Here is a 21,756-nt window from a genome sequence, read left to right as displayed (position 1 = left end):
ATTCTGCACGTAAAAAGGAGTGAAATGAGCGTTTAAACGTCGAAATATCTCAAACGGGAAGGAAATGACGGTCAGTTTTCATCAAAATCGACGAAATCATCGAGATTTGCGAGCTGTTCCGCTTGTTTCTACAGTTAAACGGTTGTTTATTACATTCTGCACGTAAAAAGGAGTAAAAAGAGCGCTTAAACGTCGAAATATCTCAAACGGGAAGGAAATGACAGTTAGTTTTCGTCAAAATCGACGAAATCATCGAGATTTGCGAGCTGTCCCGCTCGTTTCGAGGATGAAACTGGCGTGTATTACATTCTGCACGTTAAGTGGAGTAAAACGAGCTCTAAAACGTCGAAATATCTCAAACGGGAAGGAAACGACGGTTAGATTTCGTCAAAATCGACGAAATCATCGAGATTTGCGAGCTGTTCCGCTTGTTTCGACGGTTAAACGGTTGTGCATTGCATTCTGCACGTAAAAGGGAGTGAAATGAGCGTTTAAACGTCGAAATATCTCAAACGGAAAGGAAATGACGGTCAGTTTTCATCAAAATCGACGAAATCATCTAGATTTGCGCGCTGTTCCGCTTGTTTCGAAGCTGAAACTGGCGTGTATTACATTCTGCACGTTAAATGGAGTAAAAAGAGCGCTTAAACGTCGAAATATCTCAAACGGGAAGGAAATGACAGTTAGTTTTGGTCAAAATCGACGAAATCATCGAGATTTCCGAGCTGTTCCGCTTGTTTATACGTTGAAACTGGCATGCATTACATTCTGCACGTCAAATGGAGTAAAAAGAGCGCTTAAACATCGAAATATCTCAAACGGGAAGGAAATGACTGTTAGTTTTCGTCAAAATCGACGAAATCATCGAGATTTCCGGGCTGTTCCGCTTGTTTAGACGTTGAAACTGGCATGCATTACATTCTGCACGTTGAATGGAATAAAAAGAGCGCTTAAACGTCGAAATATCTCAAACGGGATGGAAATGACAGTTAGTTTTCGTCAAAATCGACGAAATCATCGAGATTTCCGAGCTGTTCCGCTTGTTTAGACGTTGAAACTGGCATGCATTACATTCTGCACGTTAAATGGAGTAAAAAGATCGCTTAAACGTTGAAATATCTCAAATTGGAAGGAAATGACGGTCAGTTTTGGACAAAATCGACGAAATCATCGAGATTTCCGAGCTGTTCCGCTTGTTTATACGTTGAAACTGGCATGCATTACATTCTGTACGTTAAATGGAGTAAAAAGAGCGCTTAAACGTCGAAATATCTCAAACGGAAAGGTAATGACGGTCAGTTTTGGTCAAAATCGACGAAATCATCGAGATTTGCGAGCTGTTCCGCTTGTTTCGAAGCTGAAACTGGCATGCACTACATTCTGCACGTTAAATGGAATAAAAAGAGCGCTTAAACGTCGAAATATCTCAAACGGGAAGGAAATGACGGTCAGTTTTGGTCAAAATCGACGAAATCATCGAGATTTGCGAGCTGTTCCGCTTGTTTCGACGGTTAAACGGTTGTTTATTACATTCTGCACGTAAAAAGGAGTAAAAAGAGCGCTTAAACGTCGAAATATCTCAAACGGGAAGGAAATGTCGGTCAGTTTTGGTCAAAATCGACGAAATCATCGAGATTTGCGAGCTGTTCCGCTTGTTTCGAAGCTGAAACTGGCGTGTATTACATTCTGCACGTAAGAAGGAGTATAAAGAGCGCTTAAACGTCGAAATCTCTCAAACGGGAAGGAAATGACGGTCAGTTTTCATCAAAATCGACGAAATCATCGAGATTTGCGAGCTGTTCCGCTTGTTTCGACGGTTAAACGGTTGTGCATCGCATTCTGCACGCAAAAAGGAGTGAAATGAGCGTTTAAACGTCGAAATATCTCAAACGGGAAGGAAATGACGGTCAGTTTTCATCAAAATCGACGAAATCATCGAGATTTGCGAGCTGTTCCGCTTGTTTCTACAGTTAAACGGTTGTTTATTTCATTCTGCACGTAAAAAGGAGTAAAAAGAGCGCTTAAACGTCGAAATATCTCAAACGGGAAGGAAATGACAGTTAGTTTTCGTCAAAATCGACGAAATCATCGAGATTTGCGAGCTGTCCCGCTCGTTTCGAGGATGAAACTGGCGTGTATTACATTCTGCACGTAAGAAGGAGTATAAAGAGCGCTTAAACGTCGAAATCTCTCAAACGGGAAGGAAATGACGGTCAGTTTTCATCAAAATCGACGAAATCATCGAGATTTGCGAGCTGTTCCGCTTGTTTCGACGGTTAAACGGTTGTGCATCGCATTCTGCACGCAAAAAGGAGTGAAATGAGCGTTTAAACGTCGAAATATCTCAAACGGGAAGGAAATGACGGTCAGTTTTCATCAAAATCGACGAAATCATCGAGATTTGCGAGCTGTTCCGCTTGTTTCTACAGTTAAACGGTTGTTTATTACATTCTGCACGTAAAAAGGAGTAAAAAGAGCGCTTAAACGTCGAAATATCTCAAACGGGAAGGAAATGACAGTTAGTTTTCGTCAAAATCGACGAAATCATCGAGATTTGCGAGCTGTCCCGCTCGTTTCGAGGATGAAACTGGCGTGTATTACATTCTGCACGTTAAGTGGAGTAAAACGAGCTCTAAAACGTCGAAATATCTCAAACGGGAAGGAAATGACGGTCAGTTTTCATCAAAATCGACGAAATCATCGAGATTTGCGAGCTGTTCCGCTTGTTTCGACGGTTAAACGGTTGCGCATCGCATTCTGCACGTAAAAAGGAGTGAAATGAGCGTTTAAACGTCGAAATATCTCAAACGGGAAGGAAATGACGGTCAGTTTTCATCAAAATCGACGAAATCTTCGAGATTTGCGAGCTGTTCCGCTTGTTTCTACAGTTAAACGGTTGTTTATTACATTCTGCACGTAAAAAGGAGTAAAAAGAGCGCTTAAACGTCGAAATATCTCAAACGGGAAGGAAATGACTGTTAGTTTTCGTCAAAATCGACGAAATCATCGAGATTTCCGGGCTGTTCCGCTTGTTTATACGTTGAAACTGGCATGCATTACATTCTGCACGTTAAATGGAGTAAAAAGAGCGCTTAAACGTCGAAATATCTCAAACGGGAAGGAAATGACTGTTAGTTTTCGTCAAAATCGACGAAATCATCGAGATTTCCGGGCTGTTCCGCTTGTTTAGACGTTGAAACTGGCATGCATTACATTCTGCACGTTAAATGGAATAAAAAGAGCGCTTAAACGTCGAAATATCTCAAACGGGATGGAAATGACAGTTAGTTTTCGTCAAAATCGACGAAATCATCGAGATTTCCGAGCTGTTCCGCTTGTTTAGACTTTGAAACTGGCATGCATTACATTCTGCACGTTAAATGGAGTAAAAAGAGCGCTCAAACGTCGAAATATCTCAAACGGCAAGGAAATGACGGTCAGTTTTGGTCAAAATCGACGAAATCATCGAGATTTGCGAGCTGTTCCGCTTGTTTCGAAGCTGAAACTGGCGTGTATTACATTCTGCACGTTAAATGGAGTAAAAAGAGCGCTTAAACGTCGAAATATCTCAAACGGGAAGGAAATGACTGTTAGTTTTGGTCAAAATCGACGAAATCATCGAGATTTCCGAGCTGTTCCGCTTGTTTAAACGTTGAAACTGGCATGCATTACATTCTGTACGTTAAATGGAGTAAAAAGAGCGCTTAAACGTCGAAATATCTCAAACGGAAAGGTAATGACGGTCAGTTTTGGTCAAAATCGACGAAATCATCGAGATTTGCGAGCTGTTCCGCTTGTTTCGAAGCTGAAACTGGCATGCACTACATTCTGCACGTTAAATGGAATAAAAAGAGCGCTTAAACGTCGAAATATCTCAAACGGGAAGGAAATGACGGTCAGTTTTGGTCAAAATCGACGAAATCATCGAGATTTGCGAGCTGTTCCGCTTGTTTCGAGGATGAAACTGGCGTGTGTTACATTCTGCACGTTAAATGGAGTAAAAAGATCGCTTAAACGTTGAAATATCTCAAATTGGAAGGAAATGACGGTCAGTTTTGTTCAAAATCGACGAAATCATCGAGATTTGCGAGCTGTTCCGCTTGTTTCGAAGCTGAAACTGGCATGCATTGCATTTTGCACGTTAAATGGAGTAAAAAGAGCGCTCAAACGTCGAAATATCTCAAACGGCAAGGAAATGACGGTCAGTTTTGGTCAAAATCGACGAAATCATCGAGATTTGCGAGCTGTTCCGCTTGTTTCGAAGCTGAAACTGGCGTGTATTACATTCTGCACGTTAAATGGAGTAAAAAGAGCGCTTAAACGTCGAAATATCTCAAACGGGAAGGAAATGACTGTTAGTTTTGGTCAAAATCGACGAAATCATCAAGATTTCCGAGCTGTTCCGCTTGTTTATACGTTGAAACTGGCATGCATTACATTCTGCACGTTAAATGGAGTAAAAAGAGCGCTTAAACGTCGAAATATCTCAAACGGGAAGGAAATGACTGTTAGTTTTCGTCAAAATCGACGAAATCATCGAGATTTGCGAGCTGTTCCGCTTGTTTCGAAGCTGAAACTGGCGTGTATTACATTCTGCACGTTAAATGGAGTAAAAAGAGCGCTTAAACGTCGAAATATCTCAAGCGGGAAGGAAATGACTGTTAGTTTTGGTCAAAATCGCCGAAATCATCGAGATTTCCGAGCTGTTCCGCTTGTTTATACGTTGAAACTGGCATGCATTACATTCTGTACGTTAAATGGAGTAAAAGGAGCGCTTAAACGTCGAAATATCTCAAACGGAAAGGTAATGACGGTCAGTTTTGGTCAAAATCGACGAAATCATCGAGATTTGCGAGCTGTTCCGCTTGTTTCGAAGCTGAAACTGGCATGCACTACATTCTGCACGTTAAATGGAATAAAAAGAGCGCTTAAACGTCGAAATATCTCAAACGGGAAGGAAATGACGGTCAGTTTTGGTCAAAATCGACGAAATCATCGGGATTTGCGAGCTGTTCCGCTTGTTTCGACGGTTAAACGGTTGTTTATTACATTCTGCACGTAAAAAGGAGTAAAAAGAGCGCTTAAACGTCGAAATATCTCAAACGGGAAGGAAATGACGGTCAGTTTGCATCAAAATCGACGAAATCATCGAGATTTGCGAGCTGTTCCGCTTGTTTCGACGGTTAAACGGTTGTTTATTACTTTCTGCACGTAAAAAGGAGTAAAAAGAGCGCTTAAACGTCGAAATATCTCAAACGGGAAGGAAATGACGGTCAGTTTGCATCAAAATCGACGAAATCATCGAGATTTGCGAGCTGTTCCGCTTGTTTCGACGGATAAACGGTTGTTTATTACTTTCTGCACGTAAAAAGGAGTAAAAAGAGCGCGTAAACGTCGAAATATCTCAAACGGGAAGGAAACGACGATTAGTTTTCGTCAAAATCGACGAAATCATCGAGATTTGCGAGCTGTTCCGCTTGTTTCGAGGATGAAACTGGCGTGTGTTACAATCTGCACGTTAAATGGAGTAAAAAGAGGGCTTAAACGTCGAAATATCTCAAACGGGAAGGAAATGACAGTTAGTTTTCGTCAAAATCGACGAAATCATCGAGATTTTCCGGGCTGTCCCGCTCGTTTCGAGGATGAAACTGGCGTGTATTACATTCTGCACGTTAAGTGGAGTAAAACGAGCTCTAAAACGTCGAAATATCTCAAACGGGAAGGAAACGACGGTTAGATTTCGTCAAAATCGACGAAATCATCGAGATTTGCGAGCTGTTCCGCTTGTTTCGACGGTTAAACGGTTGTTTATTACATTCTGCACGTAAAATGGAGTAAAAAGAGCGTTTAAACGTCGAAATATCTCAAACGGAAAGGAAATGACGGTCAGTTTTCATCAAAATCGACGAAATCTTCGAGATTTGCGAGCTGTTCCGCTTGTTTCTACAGTTAAACGGTTGTTTATTACATTCTGCACGTAAAAAGGAGTAAAAAGAGCGCTTAAACGTCGAAATATCTCAAACGGGAAGGAAATGACGGTCAGTTTTGGTCAAAATCGACGAAATCATCTAGATTTGCGCGCTGTTCCGCTTGTTTCGAAGCTGAAACTGGCGTGTATTACATTCTGCACGTTAAATGGAGTAAAAAGAGCGCTTAAACGTCGAAATATCTCAAACGGGAAGGAAATGACAGTTAGTTTTGGTCAAAATCGACGAAATCATCGAGATTTCCGAGCTGTTCCGCTTGTTTAGACGTTGAAACTGGCATGCATTACATTCTGCACGTTAAATGGAATAAAAAGAGCGCTTAAACGTTGAAATATCTCAAACGGGATGGAAATGACAGTTAGTTTTCGTCAAAATCGACGAAGTCATCGAGATTTCCGAGCTGTTCCGCTTGTTTAGACGTTGAAACTGGCATGCATTACATTCTGCACGTTAAATGGAGTAAAAAGATCGCTTAAACGTTGAAATATCTCAAATTGGAAGGAAATGACGGTCAGTTTTGGTCAAAATCGACGAAATCATCGAGATTTGCGAGCTGTTCCGCTTGTTTCGAAGCTGAAACTGGCGTGTATTACATTCTGCACGTTAAATGGAGTAAAAAGAGCGCTTAAACGTCGAAATATCTCAAACGGGAAGGAAATGACTGTTAGTTTTGGTCAAAATCGACGAAATCATCGAGATTTCCGAGCTGTTCCGCTTGTTTATACGTTGAAACTGGCATGCATTACATTCTGTACGTTAAATGGAGTAAAAAGAGCGCTTAAACGTCGAAATATCTCAAACGGAAAGGTAATGACGGTCAGTTTTGGTCAAATTCGACGAAATCATCGAGATTTGCTAGCTGTTCCGCTTGTTTCGAAGCTGAAACTGGCATGCACTACATTCTGCACGTTAAATGGAATAAAAAGAGCGCTTAAACGTCGAAATATCTCAAACGGGAAGGAAATGACGGTCAGTTTTGGTCAAAATCGACGAAATCATCGAGATTTGCGAGCTGTTCCGCTTGTTTCGAAGCTGAAACTGGCGTGTCTTACATTCTGCACGTTAAATGGAATAAAAAGAGCGCTTAAACGTCGAAATATCTCAAACGGGAAGGAAATGACGGTCAGTTTTGGTCAAAATCGACGAAATCATCGAGATTTGCGAGCTGTTCCGCTTGTTTCGAAGCTGAAACTGGCATGCACTACATTCTGCACGTTAAATGGAATAAAAAGAGCGCTTAAACGTCGAAATATCTCAAACGGGAAGGAAATGACGGTCAGTTTTGGTCAAAATCGACGAAATCATCGAGATTTGCGAGCTGTTCCGCTTGTTTCGAAGCTGAAACTGGAGTGTATTACATTCTGCACGTTAAATGGAGAAAAAAGAGCGCTTAAACGTCGAAATATCTCAAACGGGAAGGAAATGACGGTTATTTTTGGTCAAAGTCGACGAAATCATCGAGATTTCCGGGCTGTTCCGCTTGTTTAGACGTTGATACTGGCATGCATTACATTCTGCACGTTAAATGGAATAAAAAGAGCGCTTAAACGTCGAAATATCTCAAACGGGAAGGAAATGACGGTCAGTTTTGGTCAAAATCGACGAAATCATCGAGATTTGCGAGCTGTTCCGCTTGTTTCGAAGCTGAAACTGGCATGCATTGCATTTTGCACGTTAAATGGAGTAAAAAGAGCGCTCAAACGTCGAAATATCTCAAACGGCAAGGAAATGACGGTCAGTTTTGGTCAAAATCGACGAAATCATCGAGATTTGCGAGCTGTTCCGCTTGTTTCGAAGCTGAAACTGGCATGCATTGCATTTTGCACGTTAAATGGAGTAAAAAGAGCGCTCAAACGTCGAAATATCTCAAACGGCAAGGAAATGACGGTCAGTTTTGGTCAAAATCGACGAAATCATCGAGATTTGCGAGCTGTTCCGCTTGTTTCGAAGCTGAAACTGGCGTGTATTACATTCTGCACGTTAAATGGAGTAAAAAGAGCGCTTAAACGTCGAAATATCTCAAACGGGAAGGAAATGACTGTTAGTTTTGGTCAAAATCGACGAAATCATCGAGATTTGCGAGCTGTTCCGCTTGTTTCGAAGCTGAAACTGGCATGCACTACATTCTGCACGTTAAATGGAATAAAAAGAGCGCTTAAACGTCGAAATATCTCAAACGGGAAGGAAATGACGGTCAGTTTTGGTCAAAATCGACGAAATCTTCGAGATTTGCGAGCTGTCCCGCTCGTTTCGAGGATGAAACTGGCGTGTATTACGTTCTGCACGTTAGGTGGTGTAAAACGAGCTCTAAAACGTCGAAATATCTCAAACGGGAAGGAAACGATGGTTAGATTTCGTCAAAATCGACGAAATCATCGAGATTTGCGTGCTGTTCCGCTTGTTTCGAGGATGAAACTGGCGTGTATTACATTCTGCACGTTAAGTGGAGTAAAACGAGCTCTAAAACGTCGAAATATCTCAAACGGGAAGGAAACGACGGTTAGATTTCGTCAAAATCGACGAAATCATCGAGATTTGCGAGCTGTTCCGCTTGTTTCGACGGTTAAACGGTTGTGCATTGCATTCTGCACGTAAAAGGGAGTGAAATGAGCGTTTAAACGTCGAAATATCTCAAACGGAAAGGAAATGACGGTCAGTTTTCATCAAAATCGACGAAATCTTCGAGATTTTCGAGCTGTTCCGCTTGTTTCTACAGTTAAACGGTTGTTTATTACATTCTGCACGTAAAATGGAGTAAAAAGAGCGTTTAAACGTCGAAATATCTCAAACGGGAAGGAAATGACTGTTAGTTTTGGTCAAAATCGACGAAATCATCGAGATTTCCGAGCTGTTCCGCTTGTTTATACGTTGAAACTGGCATGCATTACATTCTGCACGTTAAATGGAGTAAAAAGAGCGCTTAAACGTCGAAATATCTCAAACGGGAAGGAAATGACAGTTAGTTTTCGTCAAAATCGACGAAATCATCGAGATTTCCGGGCTGTCCCGCTCGTTTCGAGGATGAAACTGGCGTGTATTACATTCTGCACGTTAAGTGGAGTAAAACGAGCTCTAAAACGTCGAAATATCTCAAACGGGAAGGAAACGACGGTTAGATTTCGTCAAAATCGACGAAATCATCGAGATTTCCGGGCTGTCCCGCTCGTTTCGAGGATGAAACTGGCGTGTATTACATTCTGCACGATAAGTGGAGTAAAAAGAGCGCTTAAACGTCGAAATATCTCAAACGGGATGGAAATGACAGTTAGTTTTCGTCAAAATCGACGAAATCATCGAGATTTCCGAGCTGTTCCGCTTGTTTAGACGTTGAAACTGGCATGCATTACATTCTGCACGTTAAATGGAGTAAAAAGATCGCTTAAACGTTGAAATATCTCAAATTGGAAGGAAATGACAGTTAGTTTTGGTCAAAATCGACGAAATCATCGAGATTTGCGAGCTGTTCCGCTTGTTTATACGTTGAAACTGGCATGCATTACATTCTGCACGTTAAATGGAGTAAAAAGAGCGCTTAAACGTCGAAATATCTCAAACGGGAAGGAAATGACTGTTAGTTTTCGTCAAAATCGACGAAATCATCGAGATTTCCGGGCTGTTCCGCTTGTTTAGACGTTGAAACTGGCATGCATTACATTCTGCACGTTAAATGGAATAAAAAGAGCGCTTAAACGTCGAAATATCTCAAACGGGATGGAAATGACAGTTAGTTTTGGTCAAAATCAACGAAATCATCGAGATTTGCGAGCTGTTCCGCTTGTTTCGAAGCTGAAACTGGCGTGTATTACATTCTGCACGTTAAATGGAGTAAAAAGAGCGCTTAAACGTCGAAATATCTCAAACGGGAAGGAAATGACTGTTAGTTTTGGTCAAAATCGACGAAATCATCGAGATTTCCGAGCTGTTCCGCTTGTTTCAAAGCTGAAACTGGCATGCACTACATTCTGCACGTTAAATGGAATAAAAAGAGCGCTTAAACGTCGAAATATCTCAAACGGGAAGGAAATGACGGTCAGTTTTGGTCAAAATCGACGAAATCATCGAGATTTGCGAGCTGTTCCGCTTGTTTCGAAGCTGAAACTGGCGTGTGTTACATTCTGCACGTTAAATGGAATAAAAAGAGCGCTTAAACGTCGAAATATCTCAAACGGGAAGGAAATGACGGTCAGTTTTGGTCAAAATCGACGAAATCATCGAGATTTGCGAGCTGTTCCGCTTGTTTCGAAGCTGAAACTGGCATGCATTACATTCTGCACGTTAAATGAAATAAAAAGAGCGCTTAAACGTCGAAATATCTCAAACGGGAAGGAAATGACGGTCAGTTTTGGTCAAAATCGACGAAATCATCGAGATTTGCGAGCTGTTCCGCTCGTTTCGAAGCTGAAACTGGCAAGCATTACATTCTGCACGTTAAATGGAATAAAAAGAGCGCTTAAACGTCGAAATATCTCAAACGGGAAGGAAATGACAGTTAGTTTTCGTCAAAATCGACGAAATCATCGAGATTTCCGGGCTGTCCCGCTCGTTTCGAGGATGAAACTGGCGTGTATTACATTCTGCACGTTAAATGGAGTAAAAAGAGCGCTTAAACTTCGAAATATCTCAAACGGGAAGGAAATGACTGTTAGTTTTGGTCAAAATCGACGAAATCATCGAGATTTCCGAGCTGTTCCGCTTGTTTCAAAGCTGAAACTGGCATGCACTACATTCTGCACGTTAAATGGAGAAAAAAGAGCGCTTAAACGTCGAAATATCTCAAACGGGAAGGAAATGACGGTCAGTTTTGGTCAAAATCGACGAAATCATCGAGATTTGCGAGCTGTTCCGCTTGTTTCGACGGTTAAACGGTTGTTTATTACATTCTGCACGTAAAAAGGAGTAAAAAGAGCGCTTAAACGTCGAAATATCTCAAACGGGAAGGAAATGACGGTCAGTTTTCATCAAAATCGACGAAATCTTCGAGATTTGCGAGCTGTTCCGCTTGTTTCGAAGCTGAAACTGGCATGCATTACATTCTGCACGTTAAATGGAATAAAAAGAGCGCTTAAACGTCGAAATATCTCAAACGGGAAGGAAATGACGGTCAGTTTTGGTCAAAATCGACGAAATCATCGAGATTTGCGAGCTGTTCCGCTCGTTTCGAAGCTGAAACTGGCAAGCATTACATTCTGCACGTTAAATGGAATAAAAAGAGCGCTTAAACGTCGAAATATCTCAAACGGGAAGGAAACGACAGTTAGTTTTCGTCAAAATCGACGAAATCATCGAGATTTCCGGGCTGTCCCGCTCGTTTCGAGGATGAAACTGGCGTGTATTACATTCTGCACGTTAAGTGGAGTAAAACGAGCTCTAAAACGTCGAAATATCTCAAACGGGAAGGAAACGACGGTTAGATTTCGTCAAAATCGACGAAATCATCGAGATTTGCGAGCTGTTCCGCTTGTTTCGACGGTTAAACGGTTGTGCATTGCATTCTGCACGTAAAAGGGAGTGAAATGAGCGTTTAAACGTCGAAATATCTCAAACGGAAAGGAAATGACGGTCAGTTTTCATCAAAATCGACGAAATCTTCGAGATTTGCGAGCTGTTCCGCTTGTTTCTACAGTTAAACGGTTGTTTATTACATTCTGCACGTAAAATGGAGTAAAAAGAACGTTTAAACTTCGAAATATCTCAAACGGAAAGGAAATGACGGTCAGTTTTCATCAAAATCGACGAAATCTTCGAGATTTGCGAGCTGTTCCGCTTGTTTCTACAGTTAAACGGTTGTTTATTACATTCTGCACGTAAAAAGGAGTAAAAAGAGCGCTTAAACGTCGAAATATCTCAAACGGGAAGGAAATGACGGTCAGTTTTGGTCAAAATCGACGAAATCATCTAGATTTGCGCGCTGTTCCGCTTGTTTCGAAGCTGAAACTGGCGTGTATTACATTCTGCACGTTAAATGGAGTAAAAAGAGCGCTTAAACGTCGAAATATCTCAAACGGGAAGGAAATGACAGTTAGTTTTGGTCAAAATCGACGAAATCATCGAGATTTCCGAGCTGTTCCGCTTGTTTATACGTTGAAACTGGCATGCATTACATTCTGCACGTTAAATGGAATAAAAAGAGCGCTTAAACGTCGAAATATCTCAAACGGGATGGAAATGACAGTTAGTTTTCGTCAAAATCGACGAAATCATCGAGATTTCCGAGCTGTTCCGCTTGTTTAGACGTTGAAACTGGCATGCATTACATTCTGCACGTTAAATGGAGTAAAAAGATCGCTTAAACGTTGAAATATCTCAAATTGGAAGGAAATGACGGTCAGTTTTGGTCAAAATCGACGAAATCATCGAGATTTGCGAGCTGTTCCGCTTGTTTCGAAGCTGAAACTGGCGTGTATTACATTCTGCACGTTAAATGGAGTAAAAAGAGCGCTTAAACGTCGAAATATCTCAAACGGGAAGGAAATGACTGTTAGTTTTGGTCAAAATCGACGAAATCATCGAGATTTCCGAGCTGTTCCGCTTGTTTATACGTTGAAACTGGCATGCATTACATTCTGTACGTTAAATGGAGTAAAAAGAGCGCTTAAACGTCGAAATATCTCAAACGGAAAGGTAATGACGGTCAGTTTTGGTCAAAATCGACGAAATCATCGAGATTTGCGAGCTGTTCCGCTTGTTTCGAAGCTGAAACTGGCATGCACTACATTCTGCACGTTAAATGGAATAAAAAGAGCGCTTAAACGTCGAAATATCTCAAACGGGAAGGAAATGACGGTCAGTTTTGGTCAAAATCGACGAAATCATCGAGATTTGCGAGCTGTTCCGCTTGTTTCGAAGCTGAAACTGGCGTGTCTTACATTCTGCACGTTAAATGGAATAAAAAGAGCGCTTAAACGTCGAAATATCTCAAACGGGAAGGAAATGACGGTCAGTTTTGGTCAAAATCGACGAAATCATCGAGATTTGCGAGCTGTTCCGCTTGTTTCGAAGCTGAAACTGGAGTGTATTACATTCTGCACGTTAAATGGAGTAAAAAGAGCGCTTAAACGTCGAAATATCTCAAACGGGAAGGAAATGACGGTCAGTTTTCATCAAAATCGACGAAATCTTCGAGATTTGCGAGCTGTTCCGCTTGTTTCGAAGCTGAAACTGGCGTGTATTACATTCTGCACGTTAAATGGAGTAAAAAGAGCGCTTAAACGTCGAAATATCTCAAACGGGAAGGAAATGACGGTCAGTTTTCATCAAAATCGACGAAATCATCGAGATTTGCTAGCTGTTCCGCTTGTTTCGAAGCTGAAACTCTCGTGTCTTACATTCTGCACGTTAAATGGAATAAAAAGAGCGCTTAAACGTCGAAATATCTCAAACGGAAAGGTAATGACGGTCAGTTTTGGTCAAAATCGACGAAATCATCGAGATTTGCGAGCTGTTCCGCTTGTTTCGAAGCTGAAACTGGCATGCACTACATTCTGCACGTTAAATGGAATAAAAAGAGCGCTTAAACGTCGAAATATCTCAAACGGGAAGGAAATGACGGTCAGTTTTGGTCAAAATCGACGAAATCATCGAGATTTGCGAGCTGTTCCGCTTGTTTCGAAGCTGAAACTGGCGTGTCTTACATTCTGCACGTTAAATGGAATAAAAAGAGCGCTTAAACGTCGAAATATCTCAAACGGGAAGGAAATGACGGTCAGTTTTCGTCAAAATCGACGAAATCATCGAGATTTCCGGGCTGTCCCGCTCGTTTCGAGGATGAAACTGGCGTGTATTACATTCTGCACGTTAAGTGGAGTAAAACGAGCTCTAAAACGTCGAAATATCTCAAACGGGAAGGAAACGACGGTTAGATTTCGTCAAAATCGACGAAATCATCGAGATTTGCGAGCTGTTCCGCTTGTTTCGACGGTTAAACGGTTGTGCATTGCATTCTGCACGTAAAAGGGAGTGAAATGAGCGTTTAAACGTCGAAATATCTCAAACGGAAAGGAAATGACGGTCAGTTTTCATCAAAATCGACGAAATCTTCGAGATTTGCGAGCTGTTCCGCTTGTTTCTACAGTTAAACGGTTGTTTATTACATTCTGCACGTAAAATGGAGTAAAAAGAGCGTTTAAACGTCGAAATATCTCAAACGGAAAGGAAATGACGGTCAGTTTTCATCAAAATCGACGAAATCTTCGAGATTTGCGAGCTGTTCCGCTTGTTTCTACAGTTAAACGGTTGTTTATTACATTCTGCACGTAAAAAGGAGTAAAAAGAGCGCTTAAACGTCGAAATATCTCAAACGGGAAGGAAATGACGGTCAGTTTTGGTCAAAATCGACGAAATCATCTAGATTTGCGCGCTGTTCCGCTTGTTTCGAAGCTGAAACTGGCGTGTATTACATTCTGCACGTTAAATGGAGTAAAAAGAGCGCTTAAACGTCGAAATATCTCAAACGGGAAGGAAATGACAGTTAGTTTTGGTCAAAATCGACGAAATCATCGAGATTTCCGAGCTGTTCCGCTTGTTTATACGTTGAAACTGGCATGCATTACATTCTGCACGTTAAATGGAGTAAAAAGAGCGCTTAAACGTCGAAATATCTCAAACGGGAAGGAAATGACTGTTAGTTTTCGTCAAAATCGACGAAATCATCGAGATTTCCGGGCTGTTCCGCTTGTTTAGACGTTGAAACTGGCATGCATTACATTCTGCACGTTAAATGGAATAAAAAGAGCGCTTAAACGTCGAAATATCTCAAACGGGATGGAAATGACAGTTAGTTTTCGTCAAAATCGACGAAATCATCGAGATTTCCGAGCTGTTCCGCTTGTTTAGACGTTGAAACTGGCATGCATTACATTCTGCACGTTAAATGGAGTAAAAAGGTCGCTTAAACGTTGAAATATCTCAAATTGGAAGGAAATGACGGTCAGTTTTGGTCAAAATCGTCGAAATCATCGAGATTTGCGAGCTGTTCCGCTTGTTTCGAAGCTGAAACTGGCGTGTATTACATTCTGCACGTTAAATGGAGTAAAAAGAGCGCTTAAACGTCGAAATATCTCAAACGGGAAGGAAATGACTGTTAGTTTTGGTCAAAATCGACGAAATCATCGAGATTTCCGAGCTGTTCCGCTTGTTTATACGTTGAAACTGGCATGCATTACATTCTGTACGTTAAATGGAGTAAAAAGAGCGCTTAAACGTCGAAATATCTCAAACGGAAAGGTAATGACGGTCAGTTTTGGTCAAAATCGACGAAATCATCGAGATTTGCGAGCTGTTCCGCTTGTTTCGAAGCTGAAACTGGCATGCACTACATTCTGCACGTTAAATGGAATAAAAAGAGCGCTTAAACGTCGAAATATCTCAAACGGGAAGGAAATGACGGTGAGTTTTGGTCAAAATCGACGAAATCATCGAGATTTGCGAGCTGTTCCGCTTGTTTCGAAGCTGAAACTGGCGTGTATTACATTCTGCACGTTAAATGGAGTAAAAAGAGCGCTTAAACGTCGAAATATCTCAAACGGGAAGGAAATGACGGTCAGTTTTCATCAAAATCGACGAAATCTTCGAGATTTGCGAGCTGTTCCGCTTGTTTCGAAGCTGAAACTGGCGTGTATTACATTCTGCACGTTAAATGGAGTAAAAAGAGCGCTTAAACGTCGAAATATCTCAAACGGGAAGGAAATGACGGTCAGTTTTCATCAAAATCGACGAAATCATCGAGATTTGCTAGCTGTTCCGCTTGTTTCGAAGCTGAAACTGGCGTGTCTTACATTCTGCACGTTAAATGGAATAAAAAGAGCGCTTAAACGTCGAAATATCTCAAACGGAAAGGTAATGACGGTCAGTTTTGGTCAAAATCGACGAAATCATCGAGATTTGCGAGCTGTTCCGCTTGTTTCGAAGCTGAATCTGGCGTGTCTTACATTCTGCACGTTAAATGGAATAAAAAGAGCGCTTAAACGTCGAAATATCTCAAACGGGAAGGAAATGACGGCCAGTTTTGGTCAAAATCGACGAAATCATCGAGATTTGCGAGCTGTTCCGCTTGTTTCGAAGCTGAAACTGGAGTGTATTACATTCTGCACGTTAAATGGAGAAAAAAGAGCGCTTAAACGTCGAAATATCTCAAACGGGAAGGAAATGACGGTTATTTTTGGTCAAAGTCGACGAAATCATCGAGATTTCCGGGCTGTTCCGCTTGTTTAGACGTTGATACTGGCATGCATTACATTCTGCACGTTAAATGGAATAAAAAGAGCGCTTAAACGTCGAAATATCTCAAACGGGAAGGAAATGACGGTCAGTTTTGGTCAAAATCGACGAAATCATCGAGATTTGCGAGCTGTTCCGCTTGTTTCGACGGTTAAACGGTTGTTTATTACATTCTGCACGTAAAAAGGAGTAAAAAGAGCGCTTAAACGTCGAAATATCTCAAACGGGAAGGAAATGACGGTCAGTTTTGGTCAAAATCGACGAAATCATCGAGATTTGCGAGCTGTTCCGCTTGTTTCGAAGCTGAATCTGGCGTGTCTTACATTCTGCACGTTAAATGGAATAAAAAGAGCGCTTAAACGTCGAAATATCTCAAACGGGAAGGAAATGACAGTTAGTTTTCGTCAAAATCGACGAAATCATCGAGATTTCCGGGCTGTCCCGCTCGTTTCGAGGATGAAACTGGCGTGTATTACATTCTGCACGTTAAGTGGAGTAAAACGAGCTCTAAAACGTCGAAATATCTCAAACGGGAAGGAAACGACGGTTAGATTTCGTCAAAATCGACGAAATCATCGAGATTTGCGAGCTGTTCCGCTTGTTTCGACGGTTAAACGGTTGTGCATTGCATTCTGCACGTAAAAGGGAGTGAAATGAGCGTTTAAACGTCGAAATATCTCAAACGGAAAGGAAATGACGGTCAGTTTTCATCAAAATCGACGAAATCTTCGAGATTTGCGAGCTGTTCCGCTTGTTTCTACAGTTAAACGGTTGTTTATTACATTCTGCACGTAAAATGGAGTAAAAAGAGCGTTTAAACGTCGAAATATCTCAAACGGAAAGGAAATGACGGTCAGTTTTCATCAAAATCGACGAAATCTTCGAGATTTGCGAGCTGTTCCGCTTGTTTCTACAGTTAAACGGTTGTTTATTACATTCTGCACGTAAAAAGGAGTAAAAAGAGCGCTTAAACGTCGAAATATCTCAAACGGGAAGGAAATGACGGTCAGTTTTGGTCAAAGTCGACGAAATCATCTAGATTTGCGCGCTGTTCCGCTTGTTTAGACGTTGATACTGGCGTGTATTACATTCTGCACGTTAAATGGAGTAAAAAGAGCGCTTAAACGTCGAAATATCTCAAACGGGAAGGAAATGACAGTTAGTTTTGGTCAAAATCGACGAAATCATCGAGATTTCCGAGCTGTTCCGCTTGTTTATACGTTGAAACTGGCATGCATTACATTCTGCACGTTAAATGGAGTAAAAAGAGCGCTTAAACGTCGAAATATCTCAAACGGGAAGGAAATGACTGTTAGTTTTCGTCAAAATCGACGAAATCATCGAGATTTCCGGGCTGTTCCGCTTGTTTAGACGTTGAAACTGGCATGCATTACATTCTGCACGCTTAATGGAATAAAAAGAGCGCTTAAACGTCGAAATATCTCAAACGGGATGGATATGACAGTTAGTTTTCGTCAAAATCGACGAAATCATCGAGATTTCCGAGCTGTTCCGCTTGTTTAGACGTTGAAACTGGCATGCATTACATTCTGCACGTTAAATGGAGTAAAAAGATCGCTTAAACGTTGAAATATCTCAAATTGGAAGGAAATGACGGTCAGTTTTGATCAAAATCGACGAAATCATCGAGATTTGCGAGCTGTTCCGCTTGTTTCGACGGTTAAACGGTTGTTTATTACATTCTGCACGTAAAAAGGAGTAAAAAGAGCGCTTAAACGTCGAAATATCTCAAACGGGAAGGAAATGACAGTTAGTTTTGGTCAAAATCGACGAAATCATCGAGATTTGCGAGCTGTTCCGCTTGTTTCGAAGCTGAAACTGGCGTGTATTACATTCTGTACGTTAAATGGAGTAAAAAGAGCGCTTAAACGTCGAAATATCTCAAACGGGAAGGAAATGACAGTTAGTTTTCGTCAAAATCGACGAAATCATCGAGATTTCCGGGCTGTCCCGCTCGTTTCGAGGATGAAACTGGCGTGTATTACATTCTGCACGTAAAATGGAGTAAAAAGAGCGTTTAAACGTCGAAATATCTCAAACGGAAAGGAAATGACGGTCAGTTTGCATCAAAATCGACGAAATCATCGAGATTTGCGAGCTGTTCCGCTTGTTTCGACGGTTAAACGGTTGTTTATTACATTCTGCACGTAAAAAGGAGTAAAAAGAGCGCTTAAACGTCGAAATATCTCAAACGGGAAGGAAATGACAGTTAGTTTTGGTCAAAATCGACGAAATCATCGAGATTTGCGAGCTGTTCCGCTTGTTTCGAAGCTGAAACTGGCATGCATTGCATTTTGCACGTTAAATGGAGTAAAAAGAGCGCTCAAACGTCGAAATATCTCAAACGGCAAGGAAATGACGGTCAGTTTTGGTCAAAATCGACGAAATCTTCGAGATTTGCGAGCTGTTCCGCTTGTTTCGAAGCTGAAACTGGCATGCATTACATTCTGCACGTTAAATGGAATAAAAAGAGCGCTTAAACGTCGAAATATCTCAAACGGGAAGGAAATGACGGTCAGTTTTGGTCAAAATCGACGAAATCATCGAGATTTGCGAGCTGTTCCGCTCGTTTCGAAGCTGAAACTGGCAAGCATTACATTCTGCACGTTAAATGGAATAAAAAGAGCGCTTAAACGTCGAAGTATCTCAAACGGGAAGGAAATGACAGTTAGTTTTCGTCAAAATCGACGAAATCATCGAGATTTCCGGGCTGTCCCGCTCGTTTCGAGGATGAAACTGGCGTGTATTACATTCTGCACGTAAAATGGAGTAAAAAGAGCGTTTAAACGTCGAAATATCTCAAACGGAAAGGAAATGACGGTCAGTTTGCATCAAAATCGACGAAATCATCGAGATTTGCGAGCTGTTCCGCTTGTTTCGACGGTTAAACGGTTGTTTATTACATTCTGCACGTAAAAAGGAGTAAAAAGAGCGCTTAAACGTCGAAATATCTCAAACGGGAAGGAAATGACAGTTAGTTTTGGTCAAAATCGACGAAATCATCGAGATTTGCGAGCTGTTCCGCTTGTTTCGAAGCTGAAACTGGCATGCATTGCATTTTGCACGTTAAATGGAGTAAAAAGAGCGCTCAAACGTCGAAATATCTCAAACGGCAAGGAAATGACGGTCAGTTTTGGTCAAAATCGACGAAATCTTCGAGATTTGCGAGCTGTTCCGCTTGTTTCGAAGCTGAAACTGGCATGCATTACATTCTGCACGTTAAATGGAATAAAAAGAGCGCTTAAACGTCGAAATATCTCAAACGGGAAGGAAATGACGGTCAGTTTTGGTCAAAATCGACGAAATCATCGAGATTTGCGAGCTGTTCCGCTCGTTTCGAAGCTGAAACTGGCAAGCATTACATTCTGCACGTTAAATGGAATAAAAAGAGCGCTTAAACGTCGAAATATCTCAAACGGGAAGGAAATGACGGTCAGTTTTGGTCAAAATCGACGAAATCTTCGAGATTTGCGAGCTGTCCCGCTCGTTTCGAGGATGAAACTGGCGTGTATTACGTTCTGCACGTTAAGTGGAGTAAAACGAGCTCTAAAACGTCGAAATATCTCAAACGGGAAGGAAACGATAGTTAGATTTCGTCAAAATCGACGAAATCATCGAGATTTGCGAGCTGTTCCGCTTGTTTCGAGGATGAAACTGGCGTGTGTTACATTCTGCACGTTAAATGGAGTAAAACGAGCTCTTAAACGCCGAAATATCTCAAACGGGTAGGAAACGACGGTTAGTTTTCGTCAAAATCGACCATATCATCGAGATTTGCGAGCTGTTCCGCTTGTTTCGAGGATGAAACTGGCGTGTGTTACAATCTGCACGTTAAATGGAGTAAAAAGAGCGCTTAAACGTCGAAATATCTCAAACGGGAAGGAAAACACAGTTAGTTTTCGTCAAAATCGACGAAATCATCGAGATTTCCGGGCTGTCCCGCTCGTTTCGAGGATGAAACTGGCGTGTATTACATTCTGCACGTAAAATGGAGTAAAAAGAGCGTTTAAACGTCGAAATATCTCAAACGGAAAGGAAATGGCGGTCAGTTTGCATCAAAATCGACGAAATCATCGAGATTTGCGAGCTGTTCCGCTTGTTTCGACGGTTAAACGGTTGTTTATTACATTCTGCATGTAAAAAGGAGTAAAAAGAGCGCTTAAACGTCGAAATATCTCAAACGGGAAGGAAATGACAGTTAGTTTTGGTCAAAATCGACGAAATCATCGAGATTTGCGAGCTGTTCCGCTTGTTTCGAAGCTGAAACTGGCATGCATTGCATTTTGCACGTTAAATGGAGTAAAAAGAGCGCTCAAACGTCGAAATATCTCAAACGGCAAGGAAATGACGGTCAGTTTTGGTCAAAATCGACGAAATCATCGAGATTTGCGAGCTGTTCCGCTTGTTTCGAAGCTGAAACTGGCGTGTATTACATTCTGCACGTTAAATGGAGTAAAAAGAGCGCTTAAACGTCGAAATATCTCAAACGGGAAGGAAACGATGGTTAGATTTCGTCAAAATCGACGAAATCATCGAGATTTGCGAGCTGTTCCGCTTGTTTCGAGGATGAAACTGGCGTGTGTTACATTCTGCACGCTAAATGGAGTAAAACGGGCGCTTAAACGTCGAAATATCTCAAACGGGAAGGAAATGACGGTCAGTTTTGGTCAAAATCGACGAAATCTTCGAGATTTGCGAGCTGTCCCGCTCGTTTCGAGGATGAAACTGGCGTGTATTACGTTCTGCACGTTAAGTGGAGTAAAACGAGCTCTAAAACGTCGAAATATCTCAAACGGGAAGGAAACGATGGTTAGATTTCGTCAAAATCGACGAAATCATCGAGATTTGCGTGCTGTTCCGCTTGTTTCGAAGCTGAAACTGGCATGCCTTACATTCTGCACGTTAAATGGAATAAAAAGAGCGCTTAAACGTCGAAATATCTCAAACGGGAAGGAAATGACGGTCAGTTTTGGTCAAAATCGACGAAATCTTCGAGATTTGCGAGCTGTCCCGCTCGTTTCGAGGATGAAACTGGCGTGTATTACGTTCTGCACGTTAAGTGGAGTAAAACGAGCTCTAAAACGTCGAAATATCTCAAACGGGAAGGAAACGATGGTTAGATTTCGTCAAAATCGACGAAATCATCGAGATTTGCGCGCTGTTCCGCTTGTTTCGAAGCTGAAACTGGCATGCCTTACATTCTGCACGTTAAATGGAATAAAAAGAGCGCTTAAACGTCGAAATATCTCAAACGGGAAGGAAATGACGGTCAGTTTTGGTCAAAATCGACGAAATCATCGAGATTTGCGAGCTGTTCCGCTCGTTTCGAAGCTGAAACTGGCAAGCATTACATTCTGCACGTTAAATGGAATAAAAAGAGCGCTTAAACGTCGAAATATCTCAAACGGGAAGGAAATGACGGTCAGTTTTGGTCAAAATCGACGAAATCTTCGAGATTTGCGAGCTGTCCCGCTCGTTTCGAGGATGAAACTGGCGTGTATTACGTTCTGCACGTTAAGTGGAGTAAAACGAG

This window comes from Bombus flavifrons, chromosome 11 (genome assembly GCF_040668555.2).
Source record: "Bombus flavifrons isolate JBK064 chromosome 11, iyBomFlav1_principal, whole genome shotgun sequence".
Classification (NCBI taxonomy): Eukaryota; Metazoa; Arthropoda; class Insecta; order Hymenoptera; family Apidae; genus Bombus; species Bombus flavifrons.
The sequence above is the reverse complement of the archived record's forward strand: the minus strand, read 5'-3'. Positions refer to the sequence as shown.